This window comes from Delphinus delphis, chromosome 18 (assembly GCF_949987515.2).
Source record: "Delphinus delphis chromosome 18, mDelDel1.2, whole genome shotgun sequence".
Lineage (NCBI taxonomy): Eukaryota > Metazoa > Chordata > Mammalia > Artiodactyla > Delphinidae > Delphinus > Delphinus delphis.
The window spans coordinates 50,551,101-50,571,143 of record NC_082700.1 but is presented as its reverse complement, the minus strand read 5'-3'; the positions used below and the strand labels follow the sequence as shown (position 1 = coordinate 50,571,143).

The window sequence follows — 20,043 nt, the reverse complement described above, 5'->3', positions numbered from 1 at the left end:
CAGGGCCGCATTATGACACTGAGTCTTAGGCACTTTCTCTTTCGATGGCCTCTTCCTTCACACACAAGCACATGCACACACATGCATACACATACAAAATTAAAAATTATATTTTATGACTGTGTTGGTATAATGATGAATAACAATCCAGGCTGGCTTTGTTAATACATATTCATTATTGTTATAGTATTCGTTTTTTCTTCTGCTGTTAAAAGGAATTAAAATTAGGACCCTTTTGTGGGCCCCTAAAAGGGTCCCAGGTGTGGCCTTTTCTGCTTAACAGATAAGTCAGCCCTGAGATTCCCTGAATGTGGGACTTGCAGTTTTTAAACTGGAAAAGTCCTGGGCAAACAGGACTGGGCTGGTCACCCTAGGTGGGGCATTATGTTTTTTGCAGATTTCATCCCACCAGACAGTGTATGGAATGTTGGAGGGGCCCTCCATCTCAAGTCAGAAGCAAGCCCTAGGTCCAGCTTTATGACATCAAAGTTCTGCGATTGAACCACTTAATCTCTGTAAAATGGGCTAATGAAACCTGCCATCTACTTCATAAGGTTGTGATGATCAAATGAATAATGTACACAAAAATCACTTTGTTAAACTATAAATGCTGTTGAGACTTACAGCTGTATCATCAGACAGCAGTTTATAGGCATAACGTGGAGATTCTAAAGCCCCCATCTCCCACCCTCTGGTCCAAAAGTATCTCCTACGGTAACTTGCCATAGGACTTGAAGTGGTAAAGATGCATTCCTCTGGATCAAGGCATGGTTTCCCTAGGATCTTCATTTAGAATATCAATGCTCCTAGAGTCGGTGAGAAGTGGCAGCTGCTGGTGACTTTAACAGCCTGGTGCTCGGCACTATGGGCTCACGGCTGCACCTCATCTGGGGAATTGCCCTTACTGGTGGGGCTGCCAGTTACACACCCTCCTTATCCACTGAACCTGCAGCCAGCGACTGAGTGCCCTGGAACGTCGAGCCAGTCCTGCAGGTGACTGGTGCTTCAGCACTCACCGTGGCAGAAGCTAGGCTAGCAGGGGGCGCATCGCTGCTCAGCTCCTTCCCTTCCTCCCCTCCCTGCTTCCCTTTCTCCTTTCTTCTGAGTGAATACCCTTCATACGTCACAGGCACCCAAAGTCCTCCCAGGCACTGCTTCTAGGGGACCCAACCTAAGACTAACAACCAGCCTAAGACCAGCCGCTGTTCGCTCCGCTGAGTCTGAAGGTCTTAGTGAAATTAGAAAGACCTGCATGTAAAGTGGGCTATTTACTGACTGTGTCACCTTGGGGATGCTACAGTTCAGCTCCCTTATCTGTAAAATGAGGTGAATTGGGACTGTTTTGAGGATCAAGTTCGATGACATATGTAAAGTGTCTGATTATTGCCCAACACAGAGTAAGTGCTCAATAATTCTTAACTTCGTGCTTCTATCACCTTGGAAAGCGTTAAGCGTAAAGATGAGATGTGGTCAGGTGTGGGAAGGAGATGGAACAGCCTTGCATTTGGGTCCTGGGCACGCAGGGATTGTGGGGTGGCCACTGTCTCACTGTATTTGGAGGCCCCTAAAACTCTGGCAGAAATGGGAGGAAAAGAGGCATGCAAACTTCAGTCTGAACTACTTGTTCACTTCACCTCAGTCTGGCCTTGATTCTCTGGGTTCTTGGCTAACCTACTTCCTGTTTCTAAATGGGCTCTGATAAACTCTTTTCCTGAACTGGTAAAGACCTGGAAGGTTCGTAGCTGATTGAACTGGGATTCTGAGGTGGGCAGAATGCTGAGTGTATATCTGGTGATACACTTGCAGAGATTGCAAGCTCAGTCGTGAAACACAGGGAAGGGTCAATGGAGAAAAGTCATTTTGCCATTATCTGCTTATTTGTCTCTCACAAAAGACCGAGTGTCCTGTGAGCCAGACTTAAGACTGTCCCTTCTCTATTTCCAGTGTGCGGGACAGAGTAGATGCCCCCTAGGTCCTTACTATGTGCTGAATTAGGTCCCTCTCAAAAATCCTAACACCCCAGTACCTCAGAATGTGACTATAGTTGGAAGCGAGGCTGTTAAAGAAGTGATTAAGTTAAAATGAGGCCTTTGGGGTGAGGTCTAATGCCATCTGTCCCATGACCTTATAAGAAGAGGAATTTGGACACACAGAGACACCAGGGATATGTCTGCATAGAGGAAAGAACATGAGAGGACACAGAGAGAAAGAAGGTGCCCATCTGCTAACTGAGGAGAGAGGCCTCAGGAGAAAACAAAACTCATGACACCTTGATCTTAGACTTCCAGCCTCCAGGCCTAGGAGACAACAAATTTCTGTTATTGAAGTCAATCAGCCCGTGGTCCTTTGCTTTGGCAGCCCTAGCAAACTAATAGAGTGCTTATGGGAAAAGTGGTTTAAACATTTCTAAAATAGCTAAGTCATTCAAAGAGCTGTGTGTTACCCTGTCTCTGACCTGTGCCCTTTGTGTCTTTAATTGCCCTACTGCCCGGGGCAACTGCCAATTGCCATAGTACCTGCTCTCAACTGGATACCTCACAGGCATTATCTCATCCTCACATGAACTCTGCACAGCAGCTATTACCTCCACCTCTCAGATAAGACACCTGACTAAAGCTCAGGGAGAGGATGTAACCTGCCAAAGTGGCAACAAGCAGAATCTGGCTTCTAAACCAAAGCCAACTCGTTCCTCCACAACCAGCAGTAACGTTTGTCATGAGTAACTGCAAGACGAGACCAGTAACCTGGCATTAGAGTGAAAGAGGGAAGGTACACAGCAGGGCCCGCCTGACTCGACATCTCTGGAAGTCCCATGAGCTCTGCCCTGACTGCCTGGCAGCAGGAGAACCAGGACAACTTCTCAAGGAATGATTGCAGCAGACAAACCCTCACAGAGCAGCCTTCTCTGTGTATTTCCTGATATTTTCCTGCGTATAAACGTATGTCCATACAAAAAGGTATACACGAATGGTCATAGCAGCATTATTCAAAATAGCCTAAAAGTGGAAACAACCCAAATGTCCATCAGTGGATGAATGGATACACAACATGTGGCAGATCCATACAATGGAATATTACTTGGCAATAAATAAGAACGAGGCACTGATACATATTACAACATGGATGAAGCTTGAAACATGCTAAGTGAAAGAAGCCAGACATAAAAGATGACATATTTAGGATTCTATATGGATGTTGTCTTTTAGATTTTCCTTGGTATCCTCAATACTCCTGCCCCTTTAGGCTCTGTTGGGTAAGGAGGAGAGCTCAGACAATAATAATACCTTAGATGATTTTATAGTAATTATAATATATCTCATTTCATTTCCAAGGCTATGTTCTAAGAGTATAATCCCTACTTAGCAGAGACATGGCTCGAGAAGCTGCTGAGTGGAAAGTTGGGACTCCATCTGACGCTTTCTAGCTCAAGGCTCATCGTCGTTTCCTCTCTGCCAGGGACTCCCAGACTGATAGCACTTCCTGCAGTTGTAGAGAGAAAAGCAGGTATCTCTTCTTTACCTTATATTTAGGGCTGGCTCTAATCAGATCCAGCACCCTGCTAAAGGGTGCGATATTTTCATGCCTTTGGTAGCCGGGTATTCTCCAGAAGGAGTCATAAGATAAGACATCCAAACAAGCTCAGGGCCCTTACCGCTTTCTCCCTGCCAATAACTAGCCTCAGGTATCCTATAAACACCTCACTGGGTCCACCCCAGTGTCTCTGGGATACTTTCTAGGGATAGTTGCCAGTGAACTCCCTTGCTTTCTCTGGGACACCCAAGCTTTATCTCGTTGCCTCTTTCATGAAAGTCCCTGGGAAGAACCAGGCTTTTTGTGTTTCACCCTTTCCATCTCTGAAAGTAGGTTGCCAGGCAGAAGGTAAGAGCAGCCATCTTTGGACCATGAACTAACCTCGGGACTAAAGTCACACACTAAGAATGGCAGAGCAGGAAGTTAGAAGGAGCCTGGCTCCTCATGGAGCTGCCAAATAGCCTCAAATAGCTGTCAAAAAGTTGAGATGATCTATCTCTTAACTTTTGGCAAGAGGAAAATAAACCTAGTTTCTTCATGAGATTACTCTTTCATATTTTTGTTACTCAAGCTTAATGCTCTTCCTACCTGTTACAAGATCATCGTGGAGTAAACAGAAGGTCTAAAAGCCCATGGTGGTCTACAAAATATACTAGTGATTTTTTATTAGTAAAACACTCTTTCTTGCAACATGTCTGTGTGTTCAATGTTCCTAGCAAGAAGGATCATGTGTTTAGTTCCTACTATTGTTTCACATCGTGCCACAGATTACTGCTCATTAGCTTATTTAATTCTTCCAGATGAGTTTTATTAACTCTAATTATAGGAATTCAAAACTCAGATTAAATAACCTGGCTAAGGTCACACAGGGAGTGACAGTCAGGAACTGCAATTAGGTCTATATGACTGCAATGCCAGGGTCTTTTCAGCAAACGATACTACATGTTGGTCAAAGTACCATGTGATATAGCCAACTCCAGATACGCAGGGAAAAGCCCGGGAGTTCCGAGAGATGGAAGATAATGGGAGAGGAGCTGGAAGGAGCTGCAGTAATAAACAGCTGCTCCGTCACCCCTGGGCAGCTCAGTCTCGAGCCTCACCCCTCCCGTGGCCACACTGAAGCCATGAGTGGCCTGGCACTACTCCTACCGGACTCCTCTGGATCTATCTCCCTACTAGATGGCTTGATAATGTTTTATACTCTTTCCTAGCTCCATGCTGTCCACTGGCATGAGGTAACTGAGACAGCAGAATATAATGTATTCTATTTTCAAATGATAATAGTTTAATAAGTATGCAGGAGTTTTATTTTTTTTAATGAAAATGACTAATAGTGTGGGAAAATAAAAATTTTTCACCAAATCTACAGGTTTCACTTCCATCTCCTGCGCAACCTTCCTCAGCACCACCTGCTCCTTTCTCTTTCTTAAGACCCATTGGCCATGTCACCCTAACCACCTCCATATGTCAGCCCATTTGGTGGCCCCAGAACCATTTCTAGAAACTCCAATCTAAAACATTTAAGGTGCAAGCCCCACTCTCATCAACCTGTAATTCCACCAAAATTTTACTGCAATGGAACACTTGCCATCCTGACCAGAATATAAACCAACTTTTTTTATATATGGATATTTTCTATACTGCTAATAAAAATGGATCAGGGGCTTCCTTGGTGGCGCAGTGGTTGAGGGTCCGCCTGCCGATGCAGGGGACGCGGGTTCGTGCCCGGGTCCGGAAAGATCCCACATGCTGCGGAGCAGCTGGATCCGTGAGCCATGGCTGCTGAGCCTGCACGTCTGGAGCCTGTGCTCCGCAACGGGAGAGGCCACAACAGTGGGAGGCCCGCATACCGCAAAAAAAAAAAAAAAAGATCAACAATATATGTCCCTGTGAATAATGCTCTTGTTAAAATATACCCTTCTGTAGAGTGGATGAGAGATTAGAAACCTTTCAAATTGGTAATGTCATGAAATACATGCAGCAAAATCTCAGTTTTATATTATTTTTTAAAGAAATTACTTATTTCAGGGACTGAGGTTATCCTCAGTTTCATATCTACTCAACACGCAAATAATGACACTTTAATAGCTTCGGTTCAGCCAATTAGATTTATTTCTAAGTGCTGTCCTTCAGTTTCCTTCCAATCAAGTTTTAAACTTCTCACGAGAAAGATGAAACTCTCATCTGGTCTCCTCAAAATGCTGTTACCGGTACACATACCAAATAATGGCAGACACCAGCAACTGTATTTTTTTCCAGCAACTATATATATTTTTTTTTTCTTTTTTTTTTTTTTTTGTGGTACGCGGGCCTCTCACTGTTTTGGCCTCTCCCGTTGCGGAGCACAGGCTCCGGACGCGCAGGCTCAGCGGCCATGGCTCACGGGCCCAGCCGCTCCACGGTATGTGGGATCCTCCCAGACCGGGGCACGAACCCGTGTCCCCCGCATCGTCAGGCGGACTCTCAACCACTGCGCCACCAGGGAAGCCCAGCAATTATATTTTAAATGTATAATACTGTAAGGAAAGATGTATAAAAAGATATGTCCTTATTATGCTGGGAACTACAAAAACCTTTCCCTTTTAAAGCCCCAAATTCGTAAGTTGAAAACTCTGATGTGAAATCATGATGTCAGAAGTCAGTATAGAAACAGGAAAAAAAAAAAAACCTTTTCAACTTCTGGCCCCTCTTTCATTTCCTCTTTGTGGCCAACCACCAGAAAGTGCTAGTTTTTACCCAATGCCTACAGCTTCTGCCCAAAGACATGTCTTTAGGTTTAAGATGAAATTACTCTCTTTAAATTCTGAAATACAAAACCAGTCAAGTTTCATGGTTTTCTTTGGATGCATTTGAAACTATCAAACATCTCCTATTTCTTAAATGTATCCCTGTTCAGATCCTCTTCATCTCCCTATGTCCTTCTCAATTTCTGTTTTGAATAACAGCACTTCCCCAAGAGCATTTAGGTCCATTATGTAATCTTCTGCTCCCCTAGCCAGTCAGCCCCAGCGCTTCCTGCCCCAACTAAGCTGCAGTCTTCTCCATCTTTTGGGTCCTCTTGACAAAAAGACTTTGTGGACCTTGTTTATCTATTTTATTTTTTACAAGGTCCTATGTTTAGCACATGGAACTATATTCAATATGCTGTAATAAACCATAATGGAAAAGAATATGAAAAAGAATATGTATATGTGTGTGTGTGTGTGTGTGTGTGTATAACTGAATCACTTTGCTGTATAGCAGAAACTAACACAACATTGTAAATCAACTATACTTCAATAAAAATTAAAAAAAAAAGAAAAAGGACTTTGTGGATCTCACTCTTCCCCTTCCCACCCAAGGACAAAATGCTTCTCAACTTACCTAATAAGTGCTACATATTACCACTCGCTGCTAACTCTCCTTAAGAAAGATTGTGTGAGCAAAGAAACTGGAATGAGGTGGTGCAGAGATGAAAGAGAATAGGAAGAGTAAGACAGAAGAGAAAAAAATGCAGAGCAGAAAATAGGATAACAAAATAGAGGATGAGAGAAAAAAGAAAGAAACCAGCGAAAAGAATTCACTGCTGGTATTTGGTCGTGTGATAGTGTTAGCCATATTGAGCTTAGATTTTGCATGTATTATCACATTTAAGACCCACATAATGCCTTAAGGCTGATACTATGATTATCCTCCTTCTATACCTAAGTGAAACTTTATAATGAATGATTTCAATGAAGTCAGAGTCCTTTTTCAGAAGGTAGGGCAGGAGTTGGAAATGTGGACAGTGGGTAAAATTAGTTCTTTCTGGAAAGAGGTTTTAGGATGAGTAGTTTGCCTAAGGCTACACAGCCAGTGAACAGTTGGGATTCCAGCCCAAATCGACCTGACCTCAAAGTTCCTGTCCCAGAAGCCCAGGAAACAAAAAGGGTTCAACAGGTAGAAAGTTACCAGGTTAAAAGAAAGGGTGAGAAGAATGACATTTCCTTTGCAATAGAAATCTGTGATGGACCTCAACCAAGAGTGAGATTTGGAGCAGACTTTCTCTGATCATTTTACCAAAGTATCATGAGATCAGCACAGAGTGATAGTTGGATACTTTAATGGCTCCAAAATCTCCCAGTTAATTTATGAAGCTTCTAATAGACTTATCTAAATTGATATCTTTATGGAAAAGACCAAATATGAATAGTTACCTAAGAGAAACCTCTATAGTGATAGAAAGTATAAAAAAGCAAACATAGAATAAGGAAATAAATACAGCAAAAATGTCTAGAATGACATATGTAGCTTGGTGGTATTCACTTTCGTATATGAAAAAGTCTTCATGGTTCGATAATACCTACTAGTACTTGTTTCCCAGAAATCACTGGTAACAGGGAAAAAATTCTAGAAACCAAAAAAGGACAAACGCTATTAAAACATTTTCAACAGAAGAATAAGAGAGGCTCTATAATCACAAGTCAATACACAGCAGCATTATCTTCTGTAAGGTAAATACAACAAACCACCAAACAATTAATTATCACCTAAAAGAACATGAAATATTACGTAAGGATAAAATAAACAGGGCCTCACAAAGTGTAAACGTTAACAAATGCATTTAAATTAATGGACTATTTTTAGCCTTCATACACAGTGTATAAGGAAATCCAATACTTATTGGGCTGGGAAAGACTCACTTATCCTGCTGTGATGGTTAGAAATTTGCTATTTCTTTAGTCACACAGCCTCCCAGTCTCCACTTAGCATTAGAAAACTTGTTTACTGATTTAGTAAACTTGTTTACTAAACAGTTTAGAATGTAGCACAAATAAAATCTTGTGGCCAGACAGTTGTCTATATGCTATGAATTTTGAGTCCGATAACCGTCGACCATAAAATGTTCTTACTGTTTGTTCTCGGTTTTAGCATGAGCCCTCACTTGCCCTTGTTTCCACCACCAATCTTTTCTGCAGAATGATAGATAATGTCAAGTTTTAGCATGAAGAATTGTACTCTCTGGGACAATGATCAATTTCATTTTATTAAAGACACTGGTCTAATATTCATTAATAAAAATGCTATGTAATAAAAATTACCTATTGCTTGAACCTCTTATGGACTATTTTTAGTTCTAGCTGAAAACATTTGCTAAATGAGTAAAAGCCCAAATTTTGACCACGGATTATGAACTAAAACTCTGTTACCTTAAGTTATCATATTTCATATTTGCTGCAGCTCATGTCATGTCACTCTTTGTCCCAATTTTACACAGTAAAATCTTTCTCCTTATATTATGCTCAATAGAAAATGTGAAAAATATAGAAAGCACAAAGAAGGAAAAACTCAGATACCTTTCATCAATCACTGTTATTTTCTTCCAGGGTTGTTTATTATTATTATTATCATTAATATTATGCCTATTAGAGCCTACTGATACACATTTTTCAATGCCATTTAAAAATATTTGAATAATTATTTCTTTTGCAACTACGAAATATTTCATCTTATGGGCCTATCTATCAGTATAACATAATTCCTTGGTTTTTTCCAACAAAACCACATCTTAATTATTTTCATCCATCTCTGACGGATCCTTAGAAGTGAAATTACTTGCCAAGGGGTATAACTTCTAAAATGTTCTTGGTCTCTATCGTCAAATCTATTTCCATAAACCTTATACCAGTTTATAATCCACCAGCAGCTTACGAATGTCCACACATTGGCCAGCATTTAGAATTATCATTTATTTGTCTCTTTAATGATTTAATAGATGAAAGTGGAATCATTTTGGCTCAAATGCATATTTTTATAATTTTATTGGTTATTTTATTTCTTATTTTGTGAATTATCCATTGATTAATATTATGGATGTCTTATTGTTTTCTTACTTTCTTTATATATCAGAAATATTTATTTTTACTCTCCCAGTTTTCACTTAGCGTCTGACTCTGATTTTTTTTTTGATCAGCAGCTTCCAATTTTGTAATTCTCTTCTTTCCCCTTATTAATTCTTTCACTCCTTAGAAATCCATGTAGACCATCCATGAAACTTCTTTCTGACCTCAAAATCCAAGCAATCACCAAGTCCTACAACTCTGCTCCTACATCACTCTTGATTGTCTTTCTGTCCATATTCAAACTACCAATTCAAGCTGCCATAATCTGCTTACTATTTTAACAGCTTCCTACCTATATTCCCAAGCTCTAGATTTACTCTCCCAGTCCATTCTCAAGAGTGTCAAAGTAGTCACCACCTTGCTTAAAACTCTTCAATGGCCCTTCATTTCTGTCAGGATAAAATCCAAATTGTTATCAAAACTTACAAGTCCATACCTGCCTGCCTCCTTTCTCCCCACTCCCCATGCCTCACTCAAACTCTAGCTTCAGCTAGACTAAGTCATTCCAATTCCTGAGGGCTCCATCCTTTTCATCACCTTCAGGCTGTTGCTCACTCTACGCTTTATGCCTAAAGCATTCTTCTTTCTGAGCCTCCTCTCACCCTTACTCTCCTTTCAGGAAAGACTTACATGCATTTTTCAGGTCACTCATTACATATCCTCCTGGATGCATTCAGTGATACCATCACAACCTGTCTTCACCTTCACCTCCCCAGGCTGAGCCCTATGAAGTGTTCAGATAGCAAAGAGTACCTCTCTGTAACAACGGTACAATACAAACTGCCTTTTGTGTGGCTGAAGTTTTTTTCCATCCCCAACACACACACACAGACACATCGTAAATCTTGAGGGTTGTAACCAAGACCGTCTTCTCTACAGTTGTATTTCCAAATATTATTATTACATCTGGCACATAATAAGCTCTAGAGGAACATTTGTTGGACAAATGAGATTAATAAATATTTACATGTTTTCTTCTAAGTTTAAAAAATGTATTTTATTGTTACATGGAAACTCTAATCCGTATGGATTTACTTTAGTAATGGTGGAATCCCTTTCCCACTGATATATGATTTTTCCTTTGTCACATAAAGAAATCTTATATATTCTAGAATGTGCTTCATGGCTGTCTCTTCTGTTCCATAGATCCGCCTTTAGTTTTTGGCAATAGAAACAAACTATTTTAGTTATTGTCTTTTTCTAATACATTTTAATATCTAATGAAAGCACCCTTCATTAATTTCTCTTGTAGAAATTCTATCAGCTATTCTAACTTATTCATTTCTTTAAGATAAACTTTAAAATTATTTTCTCTGGTTTCAAAACAAATATTCTATAAGAACTTTTGATTGGAATTGCATTAATACTACAAAATAGATTGGGAAGAGCTGACATTGATGATATTCAATCTGTCCATCTAGGAATAGTACTCAAAGAAGCTTTTACTCAAGAAAGTCTTTAGGTCTTATAGTAAACGTCTGTGATTTTCTTAATCTAGGTCCCACAGTTTTCTTATGGAAATTTTTTTCTTGATGTTTTACATCTCTTTGCACTATTGTAAAAGAAATGGTAACATATGTCATATTATGTTATTATATATATACGTATAATTCAGTAGGAATCCTAAATTTTCTTTTTATTTGCTGGTTCTGTGAGATAAGTATGATCATACAAGTGACATTTGGTCAAATTGGGGGTCATAATTATATCCAAGTCTATCTGGATTCCAGCCTCCTATAGTTTTTTCTATATGGATTCCTTTCAAATATTTACCTAATGACAAAAGGGAGAACACTGGGGAGGAGGGCAGAGGAGGGTAGGCTGTAGGGGGGCAGTTTTCTCTGAAATATTTAAAATTAACTCTCAGTGTAGAGGTACCATGCATATCCTGTGGCTTCTGAGCATTCTCTGGAATACTGCCACAGTCTCCTGGGATGTGTATATTTTAGTTAAAAAAGCATGGTCTATATAGTTCATTACTTTCTCCCAGAAGGTTCCATACAAAGGAAACAATCACATTTTAGGTCAGGGAAACTTGGGTCTAGAAACACAGAATGAATTATTTAGATGCTTAGAGCTCTCAAGTATACAATTACAATGAGTATTCAGAACTAAAAGTAAGCCAGTTGTTGTTTAATGGATACCTATAAAAAGCACTCTTCCAATTAATCATCACAATAAAAGGATGATTCATATCCTTAAAAATTTAGCAACCAACATAAAATGCAAATCTAATAAATGTAGCTGTCATTTGACAAAGCATGCATTTGAGGAAGGGCCTTTCCCAAATTCTTAAATCACATGGATTTTTACAATGGTAAACTAGAAACCCTTAAGAAATATATTTGATAAAGACTTTTGATTAAAAAGTAAAGTTCAAGCAACTGCAGACAAATATCCAGTAATTAATACATAAAACCCTTATTTCAAAGTTCTCAGCAAGAGAAAAGGAAACATGATCAACAAATAGCCTAGGAACAGGATAATGTCAGAAGACAAACTATGTGGGACCAACAAAGCTTTCCCCTGGACCACTGGCTGGCCAAGGATTCTATCACATCACTCTTAAAGAATGCTTAGAGTTAACGCCCGAATCATAGGGACACTATCAGTTACATCACGTTTGCTTAAGTTGACTGCCTAGTGAATTATATGCAGCTCATTCCACAGTCTGAGTTTCGTTGTTCAAAACATCTCCTCTTTGCTTTGTTTGCAAAGTCTCCAGGAAAATGAATCACTAGCTGTTTCAGTCAACATTCCAGTGGATAGAGGAGACAGCCAGTAAGCAGCCCCTATGGACTGGTAGCTGAGGTGAGGCTGTCTCCGATTGAATGTCTCACACCCTACAATCTACAACTTACACACACACCACCTCGCCTTCCTACAAAGGGGCTGACTGCTCCTGAGGTTAAAAACTAGGAATATAATAAATAACAAGACTGACTCCACAAACTACAAATTTAAAATGTATCTCTTCATGTCATAGTCATTCTATACGCACTGTAATAACATTCTCAAGTATTACTGGATAAGGAAATTCTTATTTCGGGATCATTTCTAGTTCTTTTGTAAAGCCAGAGGGAACCTCATTTATTGCTACCACATATTTTATGTGAAAGAAATTTGAAAAATCATTGAGAAAATTCAGTAAAAGACCAAAATCAGGTGATCTAGCTCCTCATCTGGTTCTATCATCCTGGCAAGTTGCTTAACGTGTATATGTTTTGTTGTCCTCACCTAGAAAATTAGTGAGTTAGACTAGATAAGTCTATGCTCCATTCTAACTGAAAATTTAGGTCAGCTGAATCTAACCTAAATTTTAACCCTTTTAACCTACATGTAGCTAAAAGTTTAACAAAAATCCTGGCCTTTTATCTGCATTCTCTGTCTACCTGACATTTAGAATCAAGCAAATGTTTTACTAAAAATTTTACTGATGTAATACCACAGATTTCTCAAATTGATTTTCCCAATACTTTAATTCTGGAATACAGCAAATATCAGAAGACCCTTTCTGCATTATAAACTGTGGAAAAGAAAGCTGGTTTTAAATTTGATCACATTTTATGACAAGTAAAATTATAATCCACAAATGGTATAATTTAGCTTTCTGATTACTATAAATGTTTGAAAGCCAAATTATTATAAAATTCCTCAGTAACCTTTGGGAACTGAGCTCTAAAAGCCTCCGAGACAGCACATGACCTGCTCAGCAATGGGAAGCAATGAAAGCTCTAGAATTGAAAGCAGAGCCAGGTACACCGTGGGAAGCGCCTTTCTGGAGGACAGAGAGCGCTGGTTGCAAGTGTGAGTAGCTCCTGGGTTCGATTCCCACAGCTCTGCATCTCAGATGCAAACGGTAGAGAAAAAACACAGGTCAGACAAGTCAGCTTAGCTATTAATCATAAAGGAAAGCCTGCTTAAAATAACTTTTCTGTTCTTATCAAAGGGCTTCCAAAACTGGATTTTCAGGACTAGGATATGAATAGAGGTGGAAAATTGCCCCCCTGTACATTAATCAATATGTAGGTTAGAACTCAGGATATAACATCGCAAAGTTGGCCAAATGCACACGCATCCCTGTGGGAAACTGCGCACCCTCAGTTAGCCCTGCCCTGCTTTACTCCTTGGTATATTCACTCAAGAAACATGATTTTCTTATTTGGGGAAGATAGGGTGGAGGACTGGGCATCTCTCTCTCACAGCTCAGTGACTTGCAATGCTTTCAGCAGGGAAGAAAAACAAAGAGACTTCTTATCTATAAAAGACTAGAGTTCACCATTTCAGTAAAGGCATCATCTGTGAAGACAGGGAGCTCCTTTTAAAAATGTTTTTATAGTCACTTGAGAAAGTAGACCGGTGAGTGCTGGTCTCTCGATTTAAAGAATTTGCTATCCTTATGTGTGACCAGATTCACCAGCTGACATCTCCTACGTGGAAACTCAAATAGGCTTTCATTTCTCTGCTGCCCGGAAATGTGTAAAGTTGTGGAGAATTTAAAAGCAATGCCATCTAAAATCACAACAAGGAGCAGCAGAACTGTTGACAAGTAGAACAGTCCATTGGAAGCTGTTAAAATTTCACTGGAAAAAAGACAGAGAGTAAGTTCTAATTTTAATCACTTGCAAAGAAAACAGGGAAAGTTATGCAATAAAGCAGGGATATTTACATTTGCAAATATAATTCAACTTACCTTTCTTGAGAAGATAAACCGGGACTTTTTGTCTAAACAGCCTGCAGTGATTCCCTAGGTGGATCCAGCTGAAACTAATGGGTACCTGGAGTTTACTGAGTGCAGTTTCCACCTCCACCTGCCTGTGTTAATGAACAGATCAGAGGCTTCTCCCTCAGTGGCTGAGTCACACAGGGAGGAGATGGGTGGTGTAAAAGAGGGTGTCAACTTGTACAAATACCAATTCAATTAAAACAGCTCACTCATGGACCTGCTGTCTTTGGTGAATTCTTTGTGTAATTTATGGCCTTGGTAGACCAAAAATATGTACTCCTGTTATCACCCTTTTAATTGACATCAACAATACCCACAACTCTATCCCTCACGAGGTGCCACAGTATCCAACCTATTTTGGATTCTCTTTTAAAAAACAAAACACAAAACTTAAGGTAGGAGGAATCTCTATCTGCCCGTGGTACCTGGAAGGCTGGGGCCCAGATACACACACAGGAAATGTACTGCTGGTAGGGATCAAGATCCTTAGGAAAGAAAAGTCCTTTGGAGCCCTGAGATCAGGAAATATGAAAGGAATCTATTACACAAATTCTACACATGGAATTCTGGTAAAACTATCAAAGGAAAAGTACATCCTGAAATATAAGAATTTTGAGCTTTTTGTGATTTCATCACCTATAAAAATGTGAAAAGGATGCTGGAAACTTCTTTCACATCTGAGGGCAGCAGTAGACTCCAGTGTCAACACCTGCTTCTGGTGAGGAAGGAACAGTGCAGAAGAGCCACGCTAGGTGCAGGTTCCTATTACAGGTTCTGAAATGTACCTTCCGTGGCAGCCAGGGAGGCTTTAAAGAAGCTTAGTGAATCTGGAACATTGCTGAGAGGAGTGAGTCATTAGAATTTCCTGCGTCATCTTTATTCATCTGTCACACCAATAATTAACCAAATCCTCCCCATTTCAAGACAGCTCCTGAAAAACCACAGTCCAGCTGAGCTATAGTCACAGAAGGGACTATAAGAAGATGTAGAAACATTCAGATTAGAGGGTTCAGGCAATTGCAGGATGCAGTCATGGATTGGGACAACCCTTTCTTAATGTGCCCTTATTCTGGGCTGAGGAATTTGAAAATCTAAAATGGAAAATGTTCTCTAAAAGTAATGTATATATATATATATATATATATATATATATATATATATATATATATGTTTATTCAATGCTTTCATAGAATTATATGTGTACAAGATATTTTAGAAATACCTTTTAAATTTCTGTGATGCCCATAAATGTCGGTTGGACTGAGGTTGGATATTAATATTACAGATGAGAAAGTTGAAAAACCAAGATGTGACTTGTCTCATCTCAAAAAATAAGTAAATTAGAAGTATTATATTCAGGATCATTCAGCATTCATTTAGCTGAATGAAGGGCTAAAATAGTTTCAGAGCTAGCTTGTAGGGACAAGTAGTAACTTATATTAAACATGTTATAGAAGGCTTAAATGTATGTTTTCATCCTTCATAAAATATAGAACCAGAAAAAAATTTTCTACTTTGCAATGAAGAAAAATATACTGCCCAAAATACATTTAAACCTTTTGAGCTTCCAAACAATTATTTCTGCATGGAATTGAGGGTTTCTTTTATTTTATATACTGGAACCCATACCACTAAGCCACGTCAGTGTCTTTCCATTTAGAACTAAATCTTTGATTCAAGAAAGGGCTAATTCTAAACACTTGGGCAAAATTCAGACCTCCTCATTGCTGAACAGACATTCAGCCAAAAGACTGCTGAAAATTAAGAATCTCAGAGTTCAAAGAGGCCAATCAAGAATGTGCACGGGGGTGGAGGTGGCCAAATAGGTTTGGCCTTAGTTTCACTCAGGCCTGGAGCTGGGGAGCCTTGAGCACGCTTAGAATAACTTGGCTTTACCACGCCTATTTCACTGGGAGTGGCGGAGTTCTTGAGGTCTCTTTAGAATGTAAGCTCCTAGGCTGTGATGGCGAATGTTTTATCGTGGGTGCCAATGCCGACTGCTTGACGCTGGCTGCCTGGGGGGACATGATGAGGTTTGTAAGGCAACTTTGAACTTGCACAGGAGAGAGCCACGATTGATTAGCAATGTGTGCCACAGGCCTCAGATCGGGGGAGGGTTTGCTGAACCTATCTCCCCAAACAGGACAGTGTTTTTTCTCTGTGTTGTATCCAGTGAAACAACCAGCCAGAAACGAGCACTTATTACCACATAATAATGAAAACAGCAAATACTTATATAGCACTGTTCATGTGCCAGGCATTGTTCTAAGAACTTGTCATACATTCATTTAAGAATTGCTATTAAAAGACTGTTACTTCCTGTTATACAGTCTGAATGTTTGTGTTCCCTCAAGACTGTTATGTGAAATCCTAACCTGCAAAGAAAGATGATGGTGTTGGGAAGTGGGGCCTTTGGGAAGTGCTTAGGTCATGAGTGTGGAGCCTTCATAAATGGGATTATTGTTCTTATAAAAGAGCCCCCTCCCCCGAGCTTTCTAGCTCCTTCCACCACGTAAGGACACAGTGAGAAGACGCAGGCTATGAACCAGGAAGAGGAGCCTCACCCAACCATGCTGGCAGCCTCATCTCAGACTTCCCAGCCTCCAGAACAGGGAGAACCAAATTCCTGTTGTTTATAAATTGCCTTGTCTGTGTAATTTTGTTATAGCAGCCTAAACAGACTAAGATACCTCCTCATCCCAGAGAGATTCAAAAAGTGATGCTGAAAATGCAAAAAAATACAAACAGGACAAATCAGCATCTCAAAGCTCTCTAATCTGTCATGCAGGGACTTTGAGAGGTTGAAAGATAGAGGGCTCCCCACTTTTCTCCCAGATGGAGAAAATAAATGTTATGTACATGTTGAAACAAAAGCGGTAACAGTAGAGTGCTAATTACAGAACCAATTTCTCTTTGTCTGGGAGTAGACAGATGCCAGAATTAATGAGTTATTGCCTTACTGCCAGTGCTGCAAGAGCGGGTGCGTTGCTTAATACGCACTGATGGTGCCAGCATGATGCAGACCCACAGAGAGCCCAGGAGAGACCCCACGGGAGCCTGTGTTCCATCATCTCTGCAGATCCACTATTCACTATGAGCAATCACTTCATCCTCAGGTCCACGTCTTTCTTGCTGCAGGGAGATGGATGAGATCAGCCTCTTTACCACGTGGACAGGCCGCAGTGAAGAGATCAGGACTCCATACCTGCACTCTATAGACAACTTCATGAGGAACCAGGAGGGCTCAGCCCTGAGTTCCTGAGGCTTTCTGACTCTTCTTCATGCTCCAACAGGCAACTACCCTTGCCCAGAGAAACCAGAAGAGATTAGGCAAGGCTGATGATGAGTATAATGATGCTGATAAAAGCAACAACGACAGTAGTTTAAGTGTGGGCCAGTCATTGCTTAGTGCTTTATGTATGTTGTTTCATTTAATCCTCACAAAAACCTTACACTATAGGAACCATAGGAACTGCTGTTAGGTCATGATAGAGAGCAGAAAACAAAAGCCTAAGATCACACATTTGGGAATTAGACATGTCCAGAATTCCAGCATAGGCAGGCTGACTGCAGAGCCCACATTCTTGGATATGAAGGTCCACTGTCTCTCCAAAGTGCCAGAAAGGAGATAGGCACTTTACCCAAGAAACCATGGCTGGATTACAGGGTGCGCTAAATTTACAGCAGGTCTGAGCCCTGAATAACAGGTGACAGAAAAGTACAATGGCTTTTAGCAGGAAATGTGTATATATACGCATGTATGTAGGCGCTTGTATCACTCATAGCATCAAAAATAATAAACCACAGCCCACATGTGTTAGATCAAAATATCAGACAGGAGAATGGCCAGCAGTTGCTACAGAATCTAGGTCCTTTATTGATGGTGTAAATCTAGCTCACCAGTTTTCTTTTCTTTTTTCCTTTCAAATAGACTACTTTCAGAGCAGTTTTAGGGTCACAGCAAAATTGAGAGGAAGGTACAGAAAAAAAACATATACCACCTTCCCCCAGATACACAGCTTCCCCTATTTATCAACATCCCTCACCAGTGTGGTACCTTTTTTATAATCGATGAACCTATACTGACAAATCATCATCATTCAAAGTCTGTAATTTACGTTAGCACATCACTCTTGGTGCTGAACATTTTATGGGTTTTGATGAATGTATAATGACATGTAGCCACCATTACTATCATACAGAATAGTTTCACTGCCCTAAAAATCCTCTGTTCTCAACCTAATCATCCCTGCTTCCCCACAACCCCTGGAAACCACTGACCCTTTTGCCATCTACGTCAGTGGTCCCCAATCTCTTTGGCACCAGGGACTGGCTTGGTGGAAGACAATCTGTCCACAGACCAGGATGGGGGGTGGCTCAGGAAGTAATGCCAGCGATGGGGGAGCAGCAGAGGAAGCTTTGCTTGCTCACCTGTCGCCTGCCTCCGGCTGCATAGCCAGGTTCCTAATGGGCCGTGGAGCGGCACCAGAGGTTGGGGACCCCTGGTCTATGTGGTTTTGCCTTTTAAAAAATGTCATATAGGGGCTTCCCTAGCAGTCCAGTGGTCCGGCGGTTAAGACTTCACCTTCCAATGCAGGGGGTGCAGGTTCGGTTCCTGGTCGGGGAGCTAAGATCCCACATGCCTCACGGCAAAAAACCGAAACATAAAACAGAAGCAATATTGTAACAAAATTCAATAAAGACCTTAAAAATGGTCCACATCAGGCTGCATGTACTGTATGTGGAGCAGTGTACAGTGAAGCAGAGGCAGAGCGGCTCCGCGAGCTCCTCTCTCTCCACTTTCCCATAGAGAACCCTGACTGGCCACTGAGGGTGAGCCACAAACATGCCCTCATGCCCGGCGAGCCCACGAAGTCACTATCATATGACAAAGGCTTTGCTGCAATTCATCTTCCACCCTGTGTACTTTCCGTTTGCCTTCCTGGCCGTGTGGATGAAAGGCTCTTGGTGCTACAGCCAGGAGTCAGTGCTGTGCCTCTGAGGTGGGAGAGCCAACTTCAGGACATTGCTACACAAGAGACCTCCCAGCTCCACGTAATATCAAACGGCGAAAATTCTCCATCTCGCTACCAACACCCAGCTTCACTCAACGACCAGCAAGCTACAGTGCTGGACACCCTATGCCAAACAACTAGCAAGACAGGAACACAACCCCACCCATTAGCAGAGAGGCTGCCTAAAATCATAATAAGCCCACAGACACTCCAAAACACACCACCAGACGTGGACCTGCCCACCAGAAAGACAAGATCCAGCCTCATCCACTAGAACACAGGCACTAGTCCCCTCCACCAGGAAGCCTACACAACCCACTGAACCAACTTTAGCTGCTTGGGACAGACACCAAAACCAACAGGAACTATGAACCTGCAGCCTGCAAAAAGGAGACCCCAAACACAGTAAGATACGCAAAATGAGAAGACAGAAAAACACACAGCAGATAAAGGAGCAAGATAAAAACCCACCAGACCTAACAAATGAAGAAGAAATAGGCAGTCTACCTGAAAAAGAATTTATAATAATGATAGTAAAGATGATCCAAAATCTTGGAAATAGAATAGAGAAAATGCAAGAAACATTTAACAAGGACCTAGAAGAACTAAAGATGAAACAAGCAACGATGAACAACACAATAAATGAAATTAAAAATACTCTAGAAGGGATCAATAGCAGAAAAACAGAGTCAGAAGAATGGATAAGTGACCTGGAAGATAAAATAGTGGAAATAACTACTGCAGAGCAGAAAAAAGAAAAAAGAATGAAAAGAACTGAGGACAGTCTCAGAGACCTCTGGGACAACATTAAATGCACCAACATTCGAATTATAGGGGTTCCAGAAGAAGAAGAGAAAAAGAGGGACTGAGAAAATATTTGAAGAGATTATAGTTGAAAACTTCCCTAATA

The 20,043-nt window shown here is 40.7% G+C and overlaps 1 protein-coding gene across 6 annotated transcripts in view; it reads right to left on the bottom strand.

Moving 5' to 3' along the window:
• SCEL (sciellin) overlaps positions 1 to 14,212 on the bottom strand; it is a 147,351-nt gene extending 133,139 nt beyond the window's left edge. For all 6 annotated transcript variants that reach the window (XM_059995656.1, XM_059995659.1, XM_059995657.1 and 3 more), the window contains exon 1: positions 14,086 to 14,212. The gene's annotated coding sequence lies outside the window, so the exon portion shown is untranslated. The remainder of the gene's footprint in view (positions 1 to 14,085) is intronic.
• Positions 14,213 to 20,043: the final 5,831 nt, after the last annotated feature.